General features: G+C 44.2%; 1 protein-coding gene across 12 annotated transcripts in view; it reads right to left on the bottom strand.

Moving 5' to 3' along the window:
* Positions 1 to 21,765, bottom strand: part of ARHGEF3 (Rho guanine nucleotide exchange factor 3) — a 312,981-nt gene that overhangs the window by 212,066 nt on the left and 79,150 nt on the right. Inside the window, exon 3 of one of the 12 annotated variants that reach the window (XM_086367401.1) lies at positions 3,846 to 3,921. The exons of the other annotated variants lie outside the window; for them this stretch is intronic. The gene's annotated coding sequence lies outside the window, so the exon portion shown is untranslated. The remainder of the gene's footprint in view (positions 1 to 3,845; positions 3,922 to 21,765) is intronic. 12 annotated transcript variants of the gene reach the window in all.

Here is a 21,765-nt window from a genome sequence, read left to right as displayed (position 1 = left end):
AGATAGATGACTCCTCCCCAAAATGCTATATCTGTCTATATGAATAGTCAAATGCTGTGTTTGCTTGAAGTACTACTTCACTGAAAAGCATCCCTGAAGGAGGTCCCCTTGGACTTGCCCTGAGGCTTAGTCACTGATGTGCTGAAGGGCGGTGGTGCTGGTTTTTCACATGATACTCACCCCTCTTCTTTGACCTCCCTGCCACAGTGAGCAGGAACGCAAGGCAGGATGCTTGTGGTGACCACAGCACAGGCTCTGCAGAATGTCAGGCCTGATAAAAACCTGGGCTGGCTCTACCATACCAGAACACATCATGTCCACCCCTTGAATCAGGCAGAAGACATAAACAAACAAAACACAAGGTAATTATAATAACAGCAGCAGGTGACAGGCACTGAGAACTTAAAACAGCTTATGCTGAGCAGTTATAGTCACTACTCTCCACTGGGAGCTGGGGTTCACTGTTGGACCCACTTCATAAATAAGAAAACAGGGACCTAAAAAAATATTAAGTGACTTGACTCTCATCACACAGGTGAAATCAGGATTCTGGTCTCAAGTGTGTGATCTCAAATCCCACAGCATTTTATTAGCTGTGTGACCCTGAGCCCAAGGTTGAAGCTCTTGAGCTTTCATATTCTTATGTGCAAACCAGGAGAGATAATACCCAGCACACAGAGCCAAGACGAGAGGAGGGCTCTGACTCCAGTGTTGTCACTTATAAGTTCTCAGCAGATGTCCGCCCAGTGCCCACAGCAGAGCTGGGACAACGGGCTGAAACAGATGGGAACTCCCGCCCGACGTGTCTTTGCATCTAACCCCCTTCTTCTGTCTCACCCTCCTCCTTACCCACGCATACAATGGAAACCCAGGCTAATAACCTCGCAAGACAAACAGAGCAAATGTGGGCGGTTATTTAGATTTAATACTCTTCTCTTATTAGGTACCATGTTGGTCTCAGCTTTTCTGAAAAGATATTTCTCCCTTAAATAAAAAAGCACACACACAAACAAACTTAGAACTGAACAGTACTTCTCCCTGGTTACCGTTCCCTCTCCTCCCAGGTTATAATTGGGCTTTGCTCTTCTAATTACCCGATGAGCTTCACTGCTTCCAAAGCAACAACATATACCAGAACATTCTGAGTCAGTATGTCCCTGTTTCACACGCTGCAGTCCACAGAAAATGACAGTCATGATAATTAACAGTGACGGAGTTACATGCTGTGCCAGGGACTGTTCTAAGTATTCTGCCTACATAATCTAAATCTTAGAATAACAGGAAGACGGGTTCTTCTGCTCTGCTATACTGTAATGTTAATACATCACAATGGCACTACATATTATCATATTTTATACATTTACATGTATGGCCTTGCTGCTGCTGCTGCTGAATCACTTCAGTCGTGTCCGACTCTGTGCGACCCCAGAGATGGCAGCCCACCAGGCTCCCTTGTCCCTGGGATTCTCCAGGCAAGAACACTACATACATTTAAATATACAATAATGGTAACTTTGTATCATAATATGTTTTCATATAATATTGTATATTATTATGGCATAATGGGGATATTACCATTATCACATTTTAACAGACAGGGTAAACTGAGGTCCAGAGAGGCTAAACCAGACGCCAGAAGTCACATAGCTGGTAGGTGGCCAAAGTGGGATTCATACCCAGATGTCCCGGACTCCAGATTCAGGGAATGTAGCCCCTCTCAAACAGACAGAAGCCCCACCAAAGAGGGCTTCCACGCATTTGGAAGAATGCAGCCTGGGGGTTCCTTGTGGGAGGGCAGCGGTTTAGTGGGGCCTCACATTAAGAGGCCTCATAGACAAAGACAATGCATCAGAGCAAGTCCATCAGTCCAGACTTTTGGGCAACGTGATCACACCCCCACTGGCTGGGGAAAGTGCCAGGAAACCTATCTAGAAGACAGCTGTCTCCAAATGCTGCTTCCCCAACCCCTGCATTCCACCACCAGCCAAGCTTCCAGATCATTCACCTTGGCTGCAGTCCCTTTTAACAATCTCATCTGGCATCAAGAGTCCCCTGATAGTTTCCTTCTCTCCAGCCAAACACTACCACCCACATGGCCTCAAAAGATGGCTTCGGGGAGTAAAAGGCACCCTCCTGAGAAGGCTCCTTTAGGAAGCCCAGGGGAACTGGCAAGCATGAAGGACAGCATCTCAGAAGCCAGTCAAGGCCAGATGGGCACCACAGAAGGGGCATGTCCTGGGTATGTTTCTTTTGTTTTACAGGCAACTTCTTTGCACTGTCAGCAAAAGTCCAAGGGAGAAAATGGCACTTGGTTTTACAGGCTTCTCAGATCCAAGCTACACTGGGGGGAGTTCTCTGTATATGGGGTCCTCAGGCCCCTAAGTGACCCAGGTCTGTGCACGGCACGTGCACACGTGGTTAGGAAGCACAGCCCACCCTCGGATGTCAGGAGGGCAGTGCTGACCAGGGATCACCTCCACCCTCCACAGAAGGAGGGGGTGATGTGAGCCAGGGCTGGGCGAGCGGCAGGATAGAGACTGCAGAGACGGGAGGCGCAGATTCTTGACTGGAAGGAGGTTACAATCTTAGGAAAGACTGGAAAGAAAAGTTATAAACTCTCCACACTAGGGAGAGCTCACAGTAGATACAGAAATGCCCAAGGTAAGAGTGAACAGTCAGGAGTCAAGGTGCACCTAGGGAAAGATCTCAGATTCAGGAGTGTGCGTGGCTGGAATCAGAATAAGGTCAGGAGTGACTGGCCTCAGGGCTAGAAACAGAACGCATTTTCCCACCATGTTAAACAAACGTGACTCTCTCCCACCAGCAGAGAATGATGACTGCACCCACAGCATCTCCCAAGTGCCTGGGAGTCTGGCTGCTGCTGCCGCCGGCTCCGTGGGGGCCGAAGTCTGGTGCTCAGACCTGGGGCTCCAAGAGTGCCTCCCTCCCTTTCTTGCTGGAGGACTTCAGCCAGGCCACCTACTTTCTACTCCCCCTGAGCCTCTATCTTCTCATCTGGAAAATGGGGATAATAATCTCTTTGTATAAAAATGAAAAATTAATGTGCTATATAAGGGAATAAAAATAGTTGATTTAAAATAACAATGTATTATACAAATGTTAGCAGAGAGTCTGATATTTAATAGCTGTTCAAACTTGCTGTTATTATTATTGAATCAACATAACCAGTAAGGAAGATATCACTTGCCATTTTCATTGGCAAGGCTCCTGCCAGAGAGACAATGAAATTTACAACTCAGTCTTACAAATTGTGTAATGTAAGTAAAATAAAACAAAGGCTTTAACATGCTATGAATATTTTGTTAGGTGACAATAACATGGTCATAAATATGAACATAATGTAACTGTGAAAAGAGCCCTGCCTTTCTACTGATATTTCCTGGTTTCCCACTCTCCTCTTCCTTTTCAAAGATTACCACCTTTGCCAGCATGTTTTATGTGTTGCAAATATTTTAATATCTTAACTATCAGTCCAGAGCCTCTTGCTAACAAAACTTTCCTTGAATTTCTTCTCCTTTGTTTTACCTCTCTCTCCATGAGAAGCTGTAGAATTACTAGGAAAACAGCTACACTTTATAAGAAAAACTAAAGCCAGGTATTTCTTATTCTGGTTGGACCACTGAAGATGTGGTGATTTCTTTCACTTAAATGTCTTTTTAGTTTCTGTTTTGAGTATATAATCAAGGATGGACTGGCAGGTACTTACCCCAGTAAAGACCCAAGTCTTCCTGGAGAAGCCCACTGGAAAGAGTTTGCAAAATGGACATCTCATCACTTCGGCTTGTCTTTCTCTTAAATATAAGTAGAAAGGCACTACTTGGTACCTGTTTCTGTAGCTCACTGACTCACACTCAGTCTCACTCCAGTCACGCCATGGCTGCAAGTCCAGCTTTTTACTTCCTGATAAATTATGGAAAAAAGAATTACAGAACCTCAGATTGCTCAGCTGGTTCAATCACTCAACACCAGTTACATCCTCTTTACAACAGTCCTTTTGGGAATACACCCTGAAAGAGGGCCTTCTCTCCTTGAGAATGAATCTGTAGCTCTTTATGTATAATAGACTCTCATTAATTTCTTTCCCTTTCCTTCCTGAGCACCTACTATACCCCCACACAGTGCCACAGAGCTAGAAGAAAGACTCGGCCAGGTGATGAGACAAGGGAACTGCAGGCCAGGCCCCAGGAAATGCATGTTCAAAGTGCAGGAGGTAAAAAACTGATCTTTGAAAAGATTAATCAAACAGATAAAACTGGCAAAACTGATCACGTTAAAAGGGGGCAGGGAGAACACTGCAAATACTCTTATGGATGGAGGCACAGCACTATAGACACAACATCAAGTTAATGACAAAAGACTGCTAACAACGCCTTGACACTGCTAAATCTGAAAACTTAAAACATACATTCCTTCAAAATATAGAACCTATCAAAAATATCTCAAGGAGAAATACAAAACCTAAAAACCTCAATAACTAATAAAAAAAAAAAATGAAAGAAAGCACCAGACCAGACAGTTATATCGATGAATTCTACAAAACTTTCAAAACAGATCATTCCAATCTTAGACAGGCTGTTTCACAGAAGATAAAAAAGAGTCCAGAATTAAGAAGCAGAGACAACACATTTGAACAACTGGAATTAAAAGTATGACAACTCAAATTCTGTGAATAAGGAAATGGATTAAATGAAGCTATATCCATTAGCTGTATTCATTCTTATCAAATGGAAGACAACATAGAATTATATAATAATGAAAAATCTTAAAAAAAAAAAAAGAATGAAAATTCAAGTCACAGGAGATACCCATATGGTAATGATACTATTGAGGAATGCACAAAGTAACACCCTGTTGATGGCCACATGTAGTAGAAATGTAAGACTAAACAGGCTGTATCAACTGCAGAAGGCAGCTTCCTTCCCTCTGGGCATGAAGAGGGGAGAGCGACTGGGTGGAGCACACACAAGGCTTCCTTTCTGCATGGAATGTTTCCGTTATTCACATAAAAATTCTGAAGCCAACAGGGCAAAATGTTGCTGCTTATTCAATCTATATGGGGATACAGAGGTGGATACTATAATAGCTGATATTTTGCTATATGGGTGAAAAATTGTAGAATTAAAAATAGTAATAAACAGGAATAAATCACGGCAAAGCTATATAACAAAATCTCAAGCATCCATTAAGAATAGTGAGGTAAATCTAAATCCTCACTAGCAGAAACCTTAAAATATGTGAAATAAGACACAAGACAACATGTAAACCCATCGAGGTTTACACACACACACACACACACACACACACACACACAGAATCAGCAGTGTGTGTGCAGGGTGAGGGCCCTGGAAGAGCACACACCTGACTGTTGACAGTGACTGATGACATAGCTGGGGTGGGGGTTAGGCGGCACAAATGTGGACATTACCGTTTACATTATGTATTTTTAAATCATTACTATGGGAACCTATTGTGCCTATAATGGAAATCATAATGATGTTTATAAAAAGGCCCTGACAGGTGGAGGAGGCAGCAGAGACACATGAGATGAGGCAGAGCAGGTGGCCAAGGCAGAGCCTTAAAAGCTGGGCTTGGGGGTAACGGGGTGCTACTAAAATTGTAAAGTGAGGAGTGACATGATGAGGATTGCCTTTAGAAAGATCCCTGTGGATAAACTGGGAGACTAGGACTGACTGTCCCCAACTCTTTGAGAGAGATAAGCTTCATCTAAATTATATCATCTGATTGATGGTTGTCATTTATAACTTGATTGCTACTTCTGTCTCGGGTATTCCTTGGAAAAGGTGTACAGATTTTAATTATGTTTTGTCTATAGATTATAAGATAAAGTGAAGCATGTATCTCCTGATACTTTTTAAGCTGACCTGTCTTTATACTTAAAAATGTCTTTTAATAGTAGGCTTCCCTGGTGGCTCAGATGGTAAAGAACCTGCCTGCAATGCAGGAAGTATGTGTTCAATCCCTGGATCAGGAAGATTCCCTGGAGGAGGAAATGGCAACCCACTCCAGTATTCTTGCCTGAAGAATTCCATGGACAGAGGAGCCTGGCAGGCTACAGTCCGTGGGGTCACAAGAGTCGGACACAACTGAGCAACTCTCATTCACTCACTCAGGACTGACATATACACACTACGTAAAATAGATAACTAATAAGAAAGGGCTGTAGAGCACAGGGGACTCTAGTCAACACTCTGCATGGCCTGTATAGCCGAAGAATCTAAGAATAAACAAACAAAATGAGTGGATATGTGTGTATGTATGACTGATTCACCTCGCTGTGCACCTGAAACTGACACATTGTAAATCAACTACAATCCAAAAACATTATTTTAAAAAAGAAAGATCCATCAGGCTAGAGAGAGGAGAAGATAGCTGAGGGGGATCCAGGGTGAAGGCAGAGACCTACAGGGAGGCCCCTGGAAGCATACAGATCCACTGCAGCCTCCCCCGTGGGACATCTTCAAGATTCTGAAGGCAAAGAAGTCAAGTCTGTTCAGACTTCTCTCCCATTCTCCACCCATGCGCCTGTTATTTTTAGAACAGCACTCATTGTTCAATAGAAATAGCATGTGGGCAACATATGTAAATTAAAATGTTCTATGAATCACATTAAAATGGTAGAAAAGAAAAGCAGGTAAGTTTAATTTTAATAATACAGTTTCCTGAGTCCAATATATCCAGATAGTATTATCAGTTCAACATGCAATCAACAGGAGAAAATTAGAAATATTTTACATTTCTTATACCAAATCTTCAAAATCCACTATTTCACCCTTGCAGCATATCTTAATTGGCACTAGCCATGTTTCAAGTGCTCAGCAGGGACAGGTGGCATGTGTCTACCTTACTGGACAGCTCAGTTATAGAAAAACAGCACTTAACAGTTTCAAAGACCCTCAAACTTTGAAAATTCACTGCTCTATGTTTCAGCAGTTAGTGACCACTCAAAATGTGTAAGTTGAGACCCACATAAAGTGGGACATTCTCCAAAAAGATATCTGTATCCATCTGAATTCAGAAACATTCAAAGGTGCAAAGTATTTTTACAAAGGCTTTAGAGACATAGTCTCTAGAAAAACCAATGGAGATGATCTTTAGGTCACATGTCTACTTGAATGGAGCAACAAATGGAATTCTTTCCCAAATGGAGCATATCTCAAACTAATGTTTATGATCTGTTGCTAAATAATTAAGAATTGCTCTAACCAAACTAATTTCAGAATTAACTAAAAAGAAGAGATTGAAATGATTTTTAAACTCATGAAATTATTATATTTATAATTCCCCTTTTGGGAAACGTTTGTTCAGGCTTATTTACTCACTTATATAAAGGGATTCTCATTTCTGTTATTGATATGTAAAGGTTCTTTATATATTCAGGATACAGGATGAAGCAGTGTCTAGCACATAGCTGATACTCTAGTAACCATACTGAAAATATATAAAATTTTGATCAAATAATGAATGAAAATAGATAAACAAAATGTGATATACATGCATAAAATAGAGTATTATTCAACCACAAAAAGGATGAAATCCGGATACATGCTACAACATGTAACAATCTTGAAAATGTTATACAAAGTGAAAAGAGTCAGACACCAAAGGCCACATACTGTATGATTCCACTTACATGGAATACCCAGAATAGGCAAATCCACAGAAACAGCAGACAAGCGTTGCCAGGGGCTAGGGTAAGTGAGCAAATGGACAGTGGCTACTCAATTCGTGTACAGTTTCCTTTGAGGGTAATTTATAAAAAGGTCCAGAATGAGGTGACATGTGCACAATACTGTGAATGCACTTAATGCCACTCAATTACTATAACACTTCACATTGCTAATACTTCGTTGTGTGTAGTTTACCACAATTTTTTAAAAAATGAGGGGAAAGTAAAGCTTGTTGTTGTTCAGTTGCTCAGTCATGTCCAACTCCTTGCAACCCCGTGTAATATAGCACGCCAGGCTCCCCTGTTTGCAATTTTCAGGCAAAATAAAAGATATACATCTCATGGAAAAAATGCTCATGAATAACAATGCAAAGTAAAATGCTACTATATTAACTATTCCAGAAAAGGGAAATATGTAAATAAAAGCCAGGAGACCATTCTGTACAGCTTGGGAACTGACAGAAATGGCTTAGATGTGAAGTTTTACAGGGACTGTGAGAAGCCAGCCCTACTAGTCTGTTTCTGAGGCACATATTTACGTGAATTATTCAACAATGATAAAAGTTCCCACAGCCTCTGGCTTTCTGTGCTTCCTCCCACTCTCCACCCCCAGCTGGGTGTCTGTGCTCAGAGATTCTGCAGCATTACCCCTTCTGTCTTCTGCTCCCAGCTCACAAGCCACTCTGCTGTGCTGCTTCTTACACTGGAGCTTCCTGCAAAGCTAGTCTCTTCAGGACAATTCTTCATGAGTGCAATCTTCCAGAAGACAGACTGCTATTGACAAATTTCAGTGACTCTCAGGTGGAGCCATCAAGGGACAGTTGGGCACAGTGGTTAAGAGCGCAGATGCTGGAGCCATCTCTGCTATTCACCAGCTGTGTGACACTGGGCGAGTGACCTAACCTCTCTGTTCCTACTTCTCCCTTCTGTAAAATGGAGGTTAGAACACTCATAACACAGTGCCACTGTGTGGATTAAATGAGTTAATATATGTAGAGCTCTTTGTGCCTGGTACACAAAAGGTCCACTTTAAGAGTTATCTTCCTTCTGGGTGATGAACTAGAAGGCCAGGTCTTTTGGATTTTCATTCTGGGTGAGCTGGGAAGCCACAAAGGATTCTAAACAGAGAGGAAATATGGTCTAAGTTTTAAAAGGACTGTTCTCAATGCTGCATGGAGATAATAGCTAGAGAGACAGGACAAAGGGCAGGGAGAAGGAGAGGGTGGCCCAGATGAGGGCAACAGGGACCTGGACCAAGATGGGAGCAGTGGGGTTGGTGAGCAGTGCTAGAATTATGTACATATTTGAAGGCAGGGTAACAGGATTTGCTGTTGGGTTGACACAGGGGGTGAAATAAAAAAGAAATAAAGGATGCTCTAAGAATTTTAGGCTGAGCAACTGCGAAGGTGAGAAAGACTTATCAGAGCAGCAGTTTTGGGGACAAAAATCAAGAGCAGACATTACTGCATTTGAAATATGGCAAGTGTTTTGGTACGGGCCTCTAAATAGAGATGTGGAATCTGCAGCTGAATTTAAGGAACTGGAGACTGTATTCAAGAGTCATCAGCCTTCAGACAGAAGAGGAGTCCTGACAAAGTGAGTGGGGGCATCCCAGAGGCCAGAGAAGAAAGTGTTTAGGGGAAGGGGTGCTCTACTATGTCATTACGAATGGGAAGGAGAAATGCTCACTGAATTTGGCAAAGCAGAAATCCCTGCTGACTTGATAAATCAAGGAAGTAAGCGGAGCTGGGGGGACAAGAGCTGAGAGGGATATGTCTGCAGATTACCCAGAAGTATTATTCATAGAAAATACAAATTGACAAGGATCTTAGGTATTGGCTAGTCCACTGAGTCATTAAAATGTGAGCTCCCCTCACACCTGGTGCTCTGTGACATACTAGAGGGGTGGGATGGGCTGGGAGGTGGGAGGGAGGTTTAAGAGGGAGGGGACATATGTATACTTATGGCTGATCCATGTTGATGTATGGCAGAAACCAACACAATATTGTAAGGTAATTACCCTCCAATTAAAAATAAACAGATTAAAAAATAAACACGTTTGGTCCCTATGCACAAATAATTCAGTTATAAGCATTAAAAGATTTAAAAAGGCATGGCTGTCCCATTGGGATCCCTGACAAGACATTTTAATGTCTCAACTAAAATGCTATAAAAACAGTGATACTGGAAACTTAAAAAAGAAAAATAAAAAGTGTAAGCTCCCTGAGGACAGGCACTCCTGTCTTTTTAATGCCTCATCCCCAGCCTCTGGCACATGGAAGATGCTCAAAAAATATTTGTAAGACTTCTTTGAACTTTCTTGACATCTTTGGCCAAAGAGTACAGGTCAACAGGAACTTCCTATTCCTAACAGGATGGTATGGAAGACAGTGAGAAAACACATACACAAATGTCCAAGATGGAATCACAGTCTCCTCCTTTGACTGAAGAAACTAGACTTAATACTTCTTGGCATTTACTCAGCACAAAAATAACGTTTCCTGGTTACCCCTTGTTGGCATCCTGACCCGCATCATCGTTGCATGGATGACTTCTCATTGGCAGTGCTAAATTTCAAATAGTCGAGCTAATTATGAGCTAGTCTAGTTAGCAGAAATTACAGGATATTTTTGAAGGGACGCTTTGTAACAAAGGTCTTTCGGAAATCCAGTTGAAGAAAATTATTTTTTCATATGCTCCGAGCACTGACCTGCAAATGCTGTTTCTAAAGCGTCTGGGGGCTGCTTTTAAAAGCACGGGGCTGGTTCTCCCTCTTCCCGCCTGTGACCGTCTGAATGATGGCACACTGTCAACGGGAAAGGCTTCATTACCTCCTAAGGCAATCCACATCCTGCCTCTCCAGGTCACAGCCCGGCAGAGAGTGGCTTCACGTCCCTCCGGAAAGGATAATTAGCTTTCTACCCTTTAATCAAGGAGCAGCAGATTGTTGTTTTTCTAAAGTTTTGCCTGGGGAGAGCCTGTTCTTTCCCGAGCGTGTGTTTTTCTAACCAGGACTCCTTGTACGCGCCTTACCTTCCAATGAGCCAACAGTGAGAGCACTGACCCCGACCCCTCATCTGAAATAAGAAACTGGAGCTCTCCACTGATGAGTCAATGGCCCGCAACTCCAAGGATGTGGAATCAGGTCTCGGTCACCCCAGTTTATCAACACCACTGACCTCTGCCTTATGGACCAGGAGAATACTCAACTTCTCTGTCATGAAAATGACACTTTTAAAGGTTTATTTATTTTTTTTAACACTTACTATGTACCACTATACTCAGTACTTAATAAATATTAACTCATTTAGTCCTCAAAACGATTTTACAAGTAGGCATTGCTATTATTCCCACTTCATAGATGAGGAAAACGAAGCTCAGAGAGGTTAAGTGACTTGCCCCAAATCACACAACCAGGAGGTGCAGAGCTAGGATTCAAACCCAGGCAGCCTGCTTCCAGAAAACCTGGACAGAGAAACGGATGTGAAAACCACCGCAGAATCAGTGACAACAGAGGAAAGGAGACGGGAACTAAGATGCTTACTACGTACCAGACCCAGAGCCAGTGTTACAGGGTTGGTTCCTCTTTATGTGAAATGCAATTAATCTTAAATAATGATAATAAATAATCAGAGATTAGTCTTACCAGTTTTTCTACATCTGCAAGTAAAAATCCATTCAAATTGGTACACTTTACTGTGTGCACATTATGCTTTGATTAAAACAATAGTTGCAGCTTGAAAAAGTTAGTGGCTGGACTTCCTTGGTGGTACAGTGGATAAGAATCCGCCTACCAATGCAGGGGACCAGGGTTCAATCCCTGGACTGGTTAAGATCCCAACTAAGCCCATGCAACACAACTACTGAGCCCGAGCTCTAAGGCCCGCAAGCTGTAACTACTGAAGCCCGAGAGCCTTGTGCTCTGCAACGAGAGAAGCAACCGCACTGCATCTAGAGAGTAGCCCCTACTCACGGCAACTAGAGAAAGCCCAGGCACAGAAAAAAAGGCAAGTGCAGCTAATAAAGAAAGAATATCTAGGCATCAATCCCTCCTCTCTTTAGGACAGTGAGAGAGAATGAAAAAAACAAATGGAGTACAATGTTAACATTCTAAAAAAAAAAAAAAGTTAATGGCTGAATTTTCTTAATGTTTTAAATGGATTTGGATCAAATAATCCTTAGAAGACATGTTTTAAAAAATCACCTTAAACTATCCAATTTTTGTCTTAACAAAATTAAGAAAAGCCTTTAGAATTGTTCTAATTAGTTATACACAAACCAGAAACAAAAAGGAGGGGGATAAATTCATGTTTTTCAAATCTTGGAAAGCTCCAACTCAAAAATTATATTTACAGACACCATAGTTTACCAGTTCCTCTCTGACAGAGGCTCCACAAGGGCTTTTTGCCTAGAGAAGAGCAAAAGGAAGTCCTCACAGTTTTTTTTTTTTAGTAATATATTGATCAAATGCTAATAAATCAGTATGCAGGTGGTCCAATTTTCCAAATTGAAAATCGCAACCTTTAAAATTAGTCTTCAGAATTGAGCATCTCTAACAAATGTTCTGTTGATTCCAACTCCAAAAACACCCCAAAATTCTTAAATTAGCCAGCATCACTTAAAGTAGTTTATTGACTCTCTAATATAGGACCTACCACAGTCTCCAAGGTAATTAGAAGCTCCATAAATGCTGTTTTTGGCACTGACTGGGGCCACACATTAAAACATGTTTATTCCCAAACTGTCAGTGAAATATGGCGGGGGGTGGGACCACATCAGACTTGCTGCAGCGTATGTGCAGAAAAGAGAAAGGTGATGCTAAGGGCACCGTTCAAACTGAGGTAATTTCATCATATGACACACAGCAAGCCACCCCCAAAATTCTGAGTAAGAGGGCAGAATTCTGAGTAAGAGAATTACTCAGAGGAAGGGAATTCTGAGTAAAAGTGGGAACTATTATTACCAATTTAATAATAAGAAGAATAGTAATACCGCTGCTATGTCTTTTCTGTGGCTTAATGCATTTCATCTTCATGGGGGCTCTAACAGAAATAAGGGCCATAACAGAAGAGAAGGCTGAGGCACTGAGAACTTAGCCTTGGAAATGCCCCAGAGTTAGAGGTCAGGGCCAGACAGCCTGATTCCAGGATGCCTGCTCTCAGCCAGAGTCCCACCAAACTGCCTAAGAATTTTCTGGAAAAAAAAAAAAAAGAATTTTCTGGCCACCTAATCCACAAAAGCCATAAACTGGGAGAGAAAAATTAACCATGTTGATCAGTTATGTGCTATTTATCAATTATTTCTATCAAAGATGGTCCAGCACATTCTCTTGGGCACCTCATCTTCCAGCTCACCAGCTGGTCTCCAGTGGGAACAGGGCCAGCACTTGCATCAGCGCTACCATAGCTGCTGCCATGACAACCGCATCCTGCCACCCAGGCACAGGTGCTCTCCCCATCTTTGCTCCAGAGCCCTGATTCAGGGATGCAGCTCCTGAGTTCATCTTTCTACCTGCTTCCAACTTGCTCGAGACTTTACCAAAATGATAACCTCCTGGGGGTTCCTCAGGTCCCTGGATACATCTGGACCAGACTAATATGTATGAAGGTGGACAGGCAGGTGGGATTCATGAGGCTATCCAGAGCTGCAGAGCAAGTGGCTAACCTCCCGAGGGGCTTCAGTGCTTGGCAGGGCTAGGTCTGAGTTCTGGCTCTCTGGCCCTTGCTTTCTGGGGATCCTCAGGAAATGATGTGGTCTCTAGGAACCTGTCTTATGTGTGAAAACCAGGGATAATATTAGATTTTACGCTGCACAGAGTTGCTGTGAGGTCTAAGCAGACTGGAGCACGTAAAGGCCATGCAGGGGAGATGCTGGCTGTTACCGATGACTACTGTCAACTACTGTCACCATGCACTGGCCCGATGCTGATGCTGAGAGAGGTCAGGAGCCCTCATCCTCTTGCTGCCGCCTTGACAGATCAGCAGCCTGACATTCAAAACAGAAAGTGCTCCTCTGGGCAGCTCATGGGCACTGATCCCAGGGCTGGACAGGCCCACAGACTGCACACACCCAGCTGAGCACAGGGAGACATGAGAGCAGTCAGTGGGGACCCCAAATTCAGTATGCTCCCCTCCACTAGGCTGCACGGCTTCTCAGAAAAAATCAATTTATCAAAATAAATCTGCTACTTTTATTCAATAAAAATGCCACTCAGCAAAAGACCTTTTTTTGAACCTTTGTAAATCTTTAAGGTGAAATGAGGGCATTCAGAAATGTCTAGAAAATCACAAGAAACATAAGGTTCACACTGTCATCTGTGGTCATTTCTTGCGGTTAGGTTTGATCCTGGGAACCTGCACTTGCAATGCTACACATTCCTACACGATCTGAACTTTTAGGATATGCATAAGTGAATTCTGTAATCAGAAAATAGTTTTAATAAAAGAACACTAAAATGTTTTGCCATAACATAGACAGTTCACCAAAGAAGAAATCCACACAGCCAATAAACAAAAAAATGTTTACCCTCCTTTAGTTCAGTTTAGTCATGTCCGACTCTTTGCGACCCCATGAATCGCAGCTTGCCAGGCCTCCCTGTCCATCACCAACTCCCAGAGTTCACTCAAACTCATGTTCATCGAGTCGGTGATGCCATCCAGCCATTTCATCCTCTGTCATCCCCTTCTCCTCCTGCCCCCAATCCCTCCCAGCATCAGGGTCTTTTCCAATGAGTCAACTCTTTGAATGAGTGGCCAAAGTACCGGAGTTTCAGCCTCAGCGTCAGTCCTTCCAATGAACACCCAGGACTGATCTCCTTTAGAATGGACTGGTTGGATCTCCTTGCAGTCCAAGGGACTCTCAAGAGTCTTCTCCAACACCACAGTTCAAAAGCGCCAATTCTTCAGAGCTCAGCTTTCTTCACAGTCCACCTCTCACATCCATACATGACCACTGGAAAAACCATAGCCTTGACTAGACGGACCTTTGTTGGCAAAGTAATGTCTCTGCTTTTGAATATACTATCTAGGTTGGTCATAACTTTCCTTCCAAGGAGTTGAGTCTTTTCATTTCATGGCTGCAATCACCATCTGCAGTGATTTTGGAGCCCCCCGAAATAAAGTCTGACACTGTTTCCACTGTTTCCCCATCTATTTCCCATGAAATGATGGGACCAGATGCCATGATCTTCATTTTCTGAATGTTGAGCTTTGAGCCAACTTTTTAATTCTCATCTTTCACTTTCATCAAGAGGCTTTTGAGTTCCTCTTCACTTTCTGCCATAAGGGTGGTGTCATCTGCATATCTGAGGTTATGGATATTTCTCCCGGCAATCTTGATTCCAGCTTGTGCTTCTTCCAGCCCAGTGTTTCTCATGATGTACTCTGCATAGAAGTTAAATAAGCAGGGTGACAATATACAGCCTTGACGTTCTCCTTTTCCTATTTGGAACCAGTCTGTTGTTCCATGTCCAGTTCTAACTATTGCTTCCTGACCTGCATACAGATTTCTCAAGAGGCAGGTCAGGTGGTCTGGTATTCCCATTTCTTTTGGAATTTTCCACAGTTTATCGTGATCCACACAGTCAAAGGCTTTGGCATAGTCAATAAATCAGAAATAGATGTTTTTCTGGAACTCTCTTGCTTTTTCGATGATCCAGCAGATGTTACCCTCCTTAGTAACTATCAAAATGGAAATCTAAATAAAGAGCACATTTGCCTTTCAAATCGGCAGATTTGACATGCTCATAACCAGTGTGGGCAAGAATGCAGAGAATCAGACATTTTGCCTCACAATGATGAATGAATAAATTGGTATAATGTTTCCACAGGATACTTTGGCAGCATTTTCCAAGAACCTTACAATGACCCAGAACTTCATGCTTAAAATAATTACTTAGACCAAAAAAGAAAAAAAAAAAACAACCCACAAACTTGGGCTCAACAACCAGAATATAGCTCCCACTGTTGTTTTGGAGGGAGAAACAGCACAGCTCACATAGCTGACAAGAGGGACTGGCTGCTGAGAAGGTGTCTTGCAAAGTTCCACAGGTTCAGTGTGTAAAATAAAGGCCACAAGACTTGCTTATTCCACATGGTGAAAATATAAAGTTTCTGCATTGGGTGCTTTTAATCACATGCTTTGATCCCAGACACACTTGGTTTTGCATCTAAGGAGACTGAAGTGAAAGTGAAGTCACTCAGTCGTGTCCGACTCTTTGTGACCCCGTGGATTGTAGCCTACCAGGCTCCTCCGTCTGTGGGATTCTCCAGGCAAGAGTACTGGAGTGGGTGGCCATTTCCTTCTCCAGGGAATCTTCCCGACCCAGGGATCGAACCCAGGTCTGCCGCACTGCAGGCAGACGCTTTACCCTCTGAGCCACCAGGAAAGCCCAAGGAGACTGAGACCCAGGCTTATCAGACGGCTTGCCCCCACGTGGCTGGGACAGGTTCACAGTGTATTCACTTCCCCAAGGGCAGAACTGTCACCTTCAAGGCCCAGCACAGCCTCTGTGGTGGGGCCAAGCTGTGCCCTAGTCCACAGCAGGCCCACGCTGGGGGTGGGGACACTTCTTTAAATTCCTCTTCCCCCTAAGAAGCCAGGAGCTCACCGCCCTGCCCCAGCTACCAGGAGACAAGAACAAACCTGGGGTCTGTGAGTAAAGCCCTCTCACTAATAATTAAACCACCACCTTCTGAGAAGGTCTCACCCCGCCAGGTCTCCAGGAATTGATGATTCTTATCATCAATCCCTTCTTAGCCTGCAGCCACCCCGAGGCTCATAGACATCAGCCTCTCTGTCTTACATCATCCAGCTCATGAGGATGTGAACTCCACTCAGCCACATTCTCACCCCTTTCTAGCAGTTTCCTCACTATAAAATTGGTAGAAAAATAGCAACCGCTTCAGAGGGTTTTTTGTGAAGATTAAATGAATCAATCTATAGAAAATGCCTGGAATGTTTCCTGACCTATGGGAAGTGCTCTGAACAGCTCTTATTATTTCATGGAGACTGTATAGAGTAGTGGTTAAGAACAAGAACTCTAGAGCCAGCTGCCTGGGTTTCAAATCACTTATCTACCACTCACTGGCTCTGTGACTTTAGGCAAGTCACTTACCTCTCTGTTTGTTCATCAGTGAAATGATAATAATAGTACCCTCCTGAGCTGACATGAATACTCACATTTTCTAGCTGAGCTGATGTACTGAGGGGAGCTAGGAACAGCGTCTGTCATGCACTGTAGTGGCTGCATGTGAGGCACACAATACACATTAGGTGTTCTGAACTTGACACCGGCTAGTACACCACCATCTCCAACAGAAGTCATCCATCAGGAGATAAGAACCTAACACGCGATCGCCTATTTAATGCTGACAACACAAGATTATTTTTCAGATTTATAGATGGGGAATCAGAGGCACCGAGAGCTCAAGTAACTTGCCCCAGATCACACAGCCAGGAAGCATCGATGATGCCAGGCTTCAAACCACATCAGTCAGAATGTAGCACTCTTGCCCCCTGCACTGCTCAGCCTGACATTCACATAACCCAGGCCACCTCCTTGCAAAGCTGTATGCCTGCTAGCACTTCCTGTGGAGGGTGATGCGCCTACTAGCGCTTCCTACGGAGGGTGATGCATTGCTTTTGAGCTTCGAGATGATTCACTATCAAGCCCCCTACTGTGTCACACGAACACTGGCCCCAGGGATGCCTGATGAACAGATGGGTAAGTCACACCAGCACAGTCCCCAAAGAGCAAGGCCAACATCATCATCATCATCCCTCCCTATCCTCCCGGTATGGGTCCAACTCTGGAGACGAGACATAAGCATTAGAGCAAACTTCTGGACCGAGACACGTAACCGGTGTCTTGGAAACACATGCTGACATCCACACGGCTGGTTTTCCCCACAGCTGTTGATGGTCATGTGTTATTTAAACTATGGCCTGCTCACAAGTTAACACTGGAGGGTGAGACCAGGGTAAATCGTCCTTAACGGGCCATTCCAGCCTTTGGAGCATGAGATGTGTGGCAGCGAGTTCATTTCCCATCACCAGACTAAAAAGCTGACAAAGCTTCCCTGCAAACCAGATGGCCAGAGCTACAGGTAGGGGCCACCGAGAAACACCGTCTCTGGGGCTGTTCTGTGTTTCTCACAGCTTCCTTAGCAATTCATCAGAACTAGCTGTTGGAGAGAGAAAAAACAAAACAAAACAAAACAAAACCTACCCATGTGTTTCACCAGAACTCATAAGCCCGTACTGTTTCAAACCTGGTCATTTAAATTAAGTGTCTATTTAATTGTTTATTTTCAGATAATGTGCCTAAAATTCAAATAGGTAAGAGCTGGAAGGATCCTCAGAGAACCAGCTAATCTACCACCCTCATTTAGAGACTGGAAAACTAAGAGTGGGCTCAAGAAGGAAATGGCAAACCCACTCCAGTATTCTTGCCCGGGAAATCCTATGGATAGGGAGCCTGGCAGGCTACAGCCCATAGCGTTGCAAAGACTCAGACGTGACTTAGTGACTAAACAACAACAACAAGGTCACGTGGTCTGTGGAAAGAAGCCCCTCTGAAAACGTCCCTCTGCCTCCAACAGTGGCTGGGATGCTCCAAAAACCACCTAACTTCCAGTGTCAGAGAATCCCGCGCTTGCAGCCCAGCCCTCCTCGGCAGGCTCAGCAAGCCAGGTCAGATTCAGTGACTCCTTCTCAGCCTGACTGTCCCAGTTAACATGCGGCCCTCAGTTAAGCCTACACGGGAGGGGCCACGTCTTGAGCACCCACTGCGCTGCCTTTCCCATAGGAAGACTCCCAATTTGGTGTTTAAATTCAGTCCCCATGACGTGGGTAGTCTTCCGCGACGTGGAACAGCCAAAGAGACTGGACCGCCACTGCAGCTCTGAATATTCTGCCCATAGACCCCACCGTCTGTTATCTTCCTCTGTTTATTTCTGCTCTGCTCCATTGTATAATCACAACTCTCTCTGGGCAGGGAGTTGTGTTTTCCTAGAACCTAACCCATCCTGATTGGAAAAGACCCTGATGCTGGGAAAGACTGAGGGCAGGAGGAGAAGAGGGCAGCAGAGGATGAGATGGTTGGATAGCATCAGCGATTCAATGGACATGAACTTGGGTAAACTCTGGGAGATGGTGAGGGACAGGAAGGCCCGGTGTGCTGCAGTCCATGGGGTCACAAAGAGTCAGACACGGCTGAGTGACTGAACAACAACAGCAACTCATCCTCACTGAGGAGGTCCTCAACCCAAGATGGGTAGACAGTAAATGCATAGACTCACTCATGACGGGTAGGTGAGCATGTTACAAGTATGGAGAGAGGGGATGGGCCCCTTAACTAAAACTTTCTAATTTGCCAATGTCATGAAGAAGTGTTTATATTAAAATATTAAATTAAAAAGTGTGGTATAAAGTTACATCTTTGAATAAACTCATATATTTAAAAAATATATAAATAAACTCATATATTAAAAAAAAAGGAAAACACTAACATTGATTGTGGTAGAATTTTTTTATCCCTTTGTGTACTTTCCATTAGTTCAACTGCCAGCATTGAACTACAACCAAGGGAATATTCTCGCCCTTGTTGTTGTTCAGTCGCTAACTTGTGTCTAACTCTTTGCGAACCCGTGGACTGCAGCATGCCAGGCTTCCCTGTCCATCACCAACTCCCGGAGTTTACTCAAACTCATGTCTTTCGAGCTGGGGATGCCATCCAACCATCTCATCCTCTGTCGTCCCCTTCTCCTCCTGCCTTCAATCTTTCCCAGCATCAGGGTCTTTTCCAATGAGTCAGTTCTTCACATCAGGTGGCCAAGTACTGGAGTTTCCAGCTTCAGCATCAGTCCTTCCAATGAATATTCAGGACTGATTTCCTTGAAGATTGACTACTCTGATCTCCTTGTAATCCACGGGACTCTCAAGAGTCTTCTCCAACACCACAGTTTAAAAGCATCAATTCTTCAGGACTCAGCTTTCTTTATGGTCCAACTCTCACACCCCTACATGACCATTGGAAAAATCATAGCTTTGACTACATGGACCTTTGTTGAAAAAGTAGTGTCTCTGCTTTTTAATATGATGTCTAGGTTGGTCATAGCTTTTCTTCCAAAGAGCAAATGTCTTTTAATTTTATGGCTTCAGTCACCATTGGCAGTCCTCTATTTCCCAGAGTTTTCTCAAACTCATGTCCATTGAGTTGGATTAGAAGGATTCTTGCTGTAGACTTTCATAGATTCTGAAACTCAAAGGGCCCATGGAGGTAAGGATAATATTTTGGATTAGTTTGGCTCTCAGAGCAGAATTGAAGGGGGAGGAGCCTGGCCTTCCACAGTGGAAAGAGATCCCTCAAGACTCCTCAGTGGTCCCACGGTGACCAGCTCACCTCCCAACCCCGACATACACCTGCAATCAGCAGCAGCAACATCAGTTCTCCTTCTCGATCCTGGAAACCCAGAATGTTAGGGGAAAGTATATTTCTTCTGGAGCGAAGGATGGTAATTTGTTCAATACTGGCCTCTGAATGCGTCCCAAGAAAAACAAGGAAATCTTCTGACACAAACACATAAATTTAAATTAAAATAGATGTGGAATCCTGAAAAGCACCACTGCTGCTCTGGTACCATCGCTGTGGGGAGGCTAGAACAGCACAGGCTGCAGCAGACGACGGTCCTCTGATGATATGATGTGTGCCGCTCCCAGGAGCCCCGGGTGGCCTCTACCCCCTTGGCTGGTCTCCGGGCGTGTTGCACTGACACACAGGGTGGGCAGCAAGAGCTCAGGGCCAGCGACTTTGTAAAGACAGACAAGAAGACCAGGTTTCAGAGAGGAGGAGTGATGACACAGGGGAGAACAGTTGCCTGCCTCCTGCCTCCTCCTCCCGCGTTCATCCCACAAACCCCTCCTGAGTGCTCCCAGGTTACCAGGCGCTGGGGAGACTGAACGCTGCAAACCTGGAAACTGCAAGCAAGTTGGGGAGAGGGGTGAAGAAACCGTAAGAAACAACCCAGTGAGTGACCAAGATATCCACAGATGTGGGTCAGCAAGTGGGAAGCAAAAGCAAAGGATGCAAAGTTACTTCTGGCTTCCCAGGGCTGCTCAGGACAACACTGGCTATTAAGCACTGTGTAGTTACACCGACCCTCGGGTTCCGCCAGACGCAACTTAGTAGCAGATTGCATTTGAGCACTGGAGTCTATGAGAGAGGCATGAATCACCAGCAGAGTGGATTAACTGTAAAAGAAACACACGCAAACTGGAGGCGTCCCTGCCACCCTGAGACTCAGCAGCAAGGCAGGAAGTGCAGGGCGTGGACCAGGCCTGGTCTTGGGAGATGGACAGATTTGGGACTAGTCCTGCTTCAACCTACAAAAGCTTCCCAGGGCCCTCAGAGTGAATCCTCCTTTGCTTAAATTAAGAGCCCTGCCGCCCTCAGTCAGCCCCCACTGGTCACAGCTCACCCTCTCCCCTCCCCATCTTATCCTCTCTGCTCCAAGCCTCACAGTGGGGATGCTGGGCCCTCACCTCCTACCAACCCCCACAAGCCTGGACTTTCCCTGACCCTGGTCTGGCCCTACACCCTGACCCTCCCTTCCACACCACCGTTTCTTAGACTTACTTATTCCACATCTGTTTCTCAGAATTGTATACTGTGAGCTGTGTGTGGGTGGAAACCATCCCATCCTCCTGAGGACCTGATCCTCAGCTCCTAGAGCAGCACCCGGGGCCTGGAGGGGCCAAGGTGAATAGATGGAAAAAAAGAGAAAGAGATCTTCCCTCCATTTCTCAGGAGCCTGAGCCTTGGTTTCCACACCAGTAAATGGGGATCAGACCCCATGCTACAGGGCGATGGCAGCGTGTTCTATCTTCCTGCTCTGCAGCCTTTCATTTTATTTCACTGCCTCATTTTAAAAAATACACTTTTACATACAAAGTCACTCTTTGACTTGCAGATGTGAGTTCTGACAAACATTCACAGGTGTATGCCCACCACCACATAGACACAGAGCTGCTCCATCACCCCCAGAGTCCTTCAGGCA

The sequence above is a fragment of the Bos grunniens genome, chromosome 22 (assembly GCF_055505025.1).
Source record: "Bos grunniens cultivar Pamir isolate PY7600 chromosome 22, Bosgru_T2T1.0, whole genome shotgun sequence".
Taxonomy (NCBI): Eukaryota; Metazoa; Chordata; class Mammalia; order Artiodactyla; family Bovidae; genus Bos; species Bos grunniens.
Note: the sequence above shows the minus strand (reverse complement) of the source record. Positions and strands in the feature narration are given on the sequence as shown.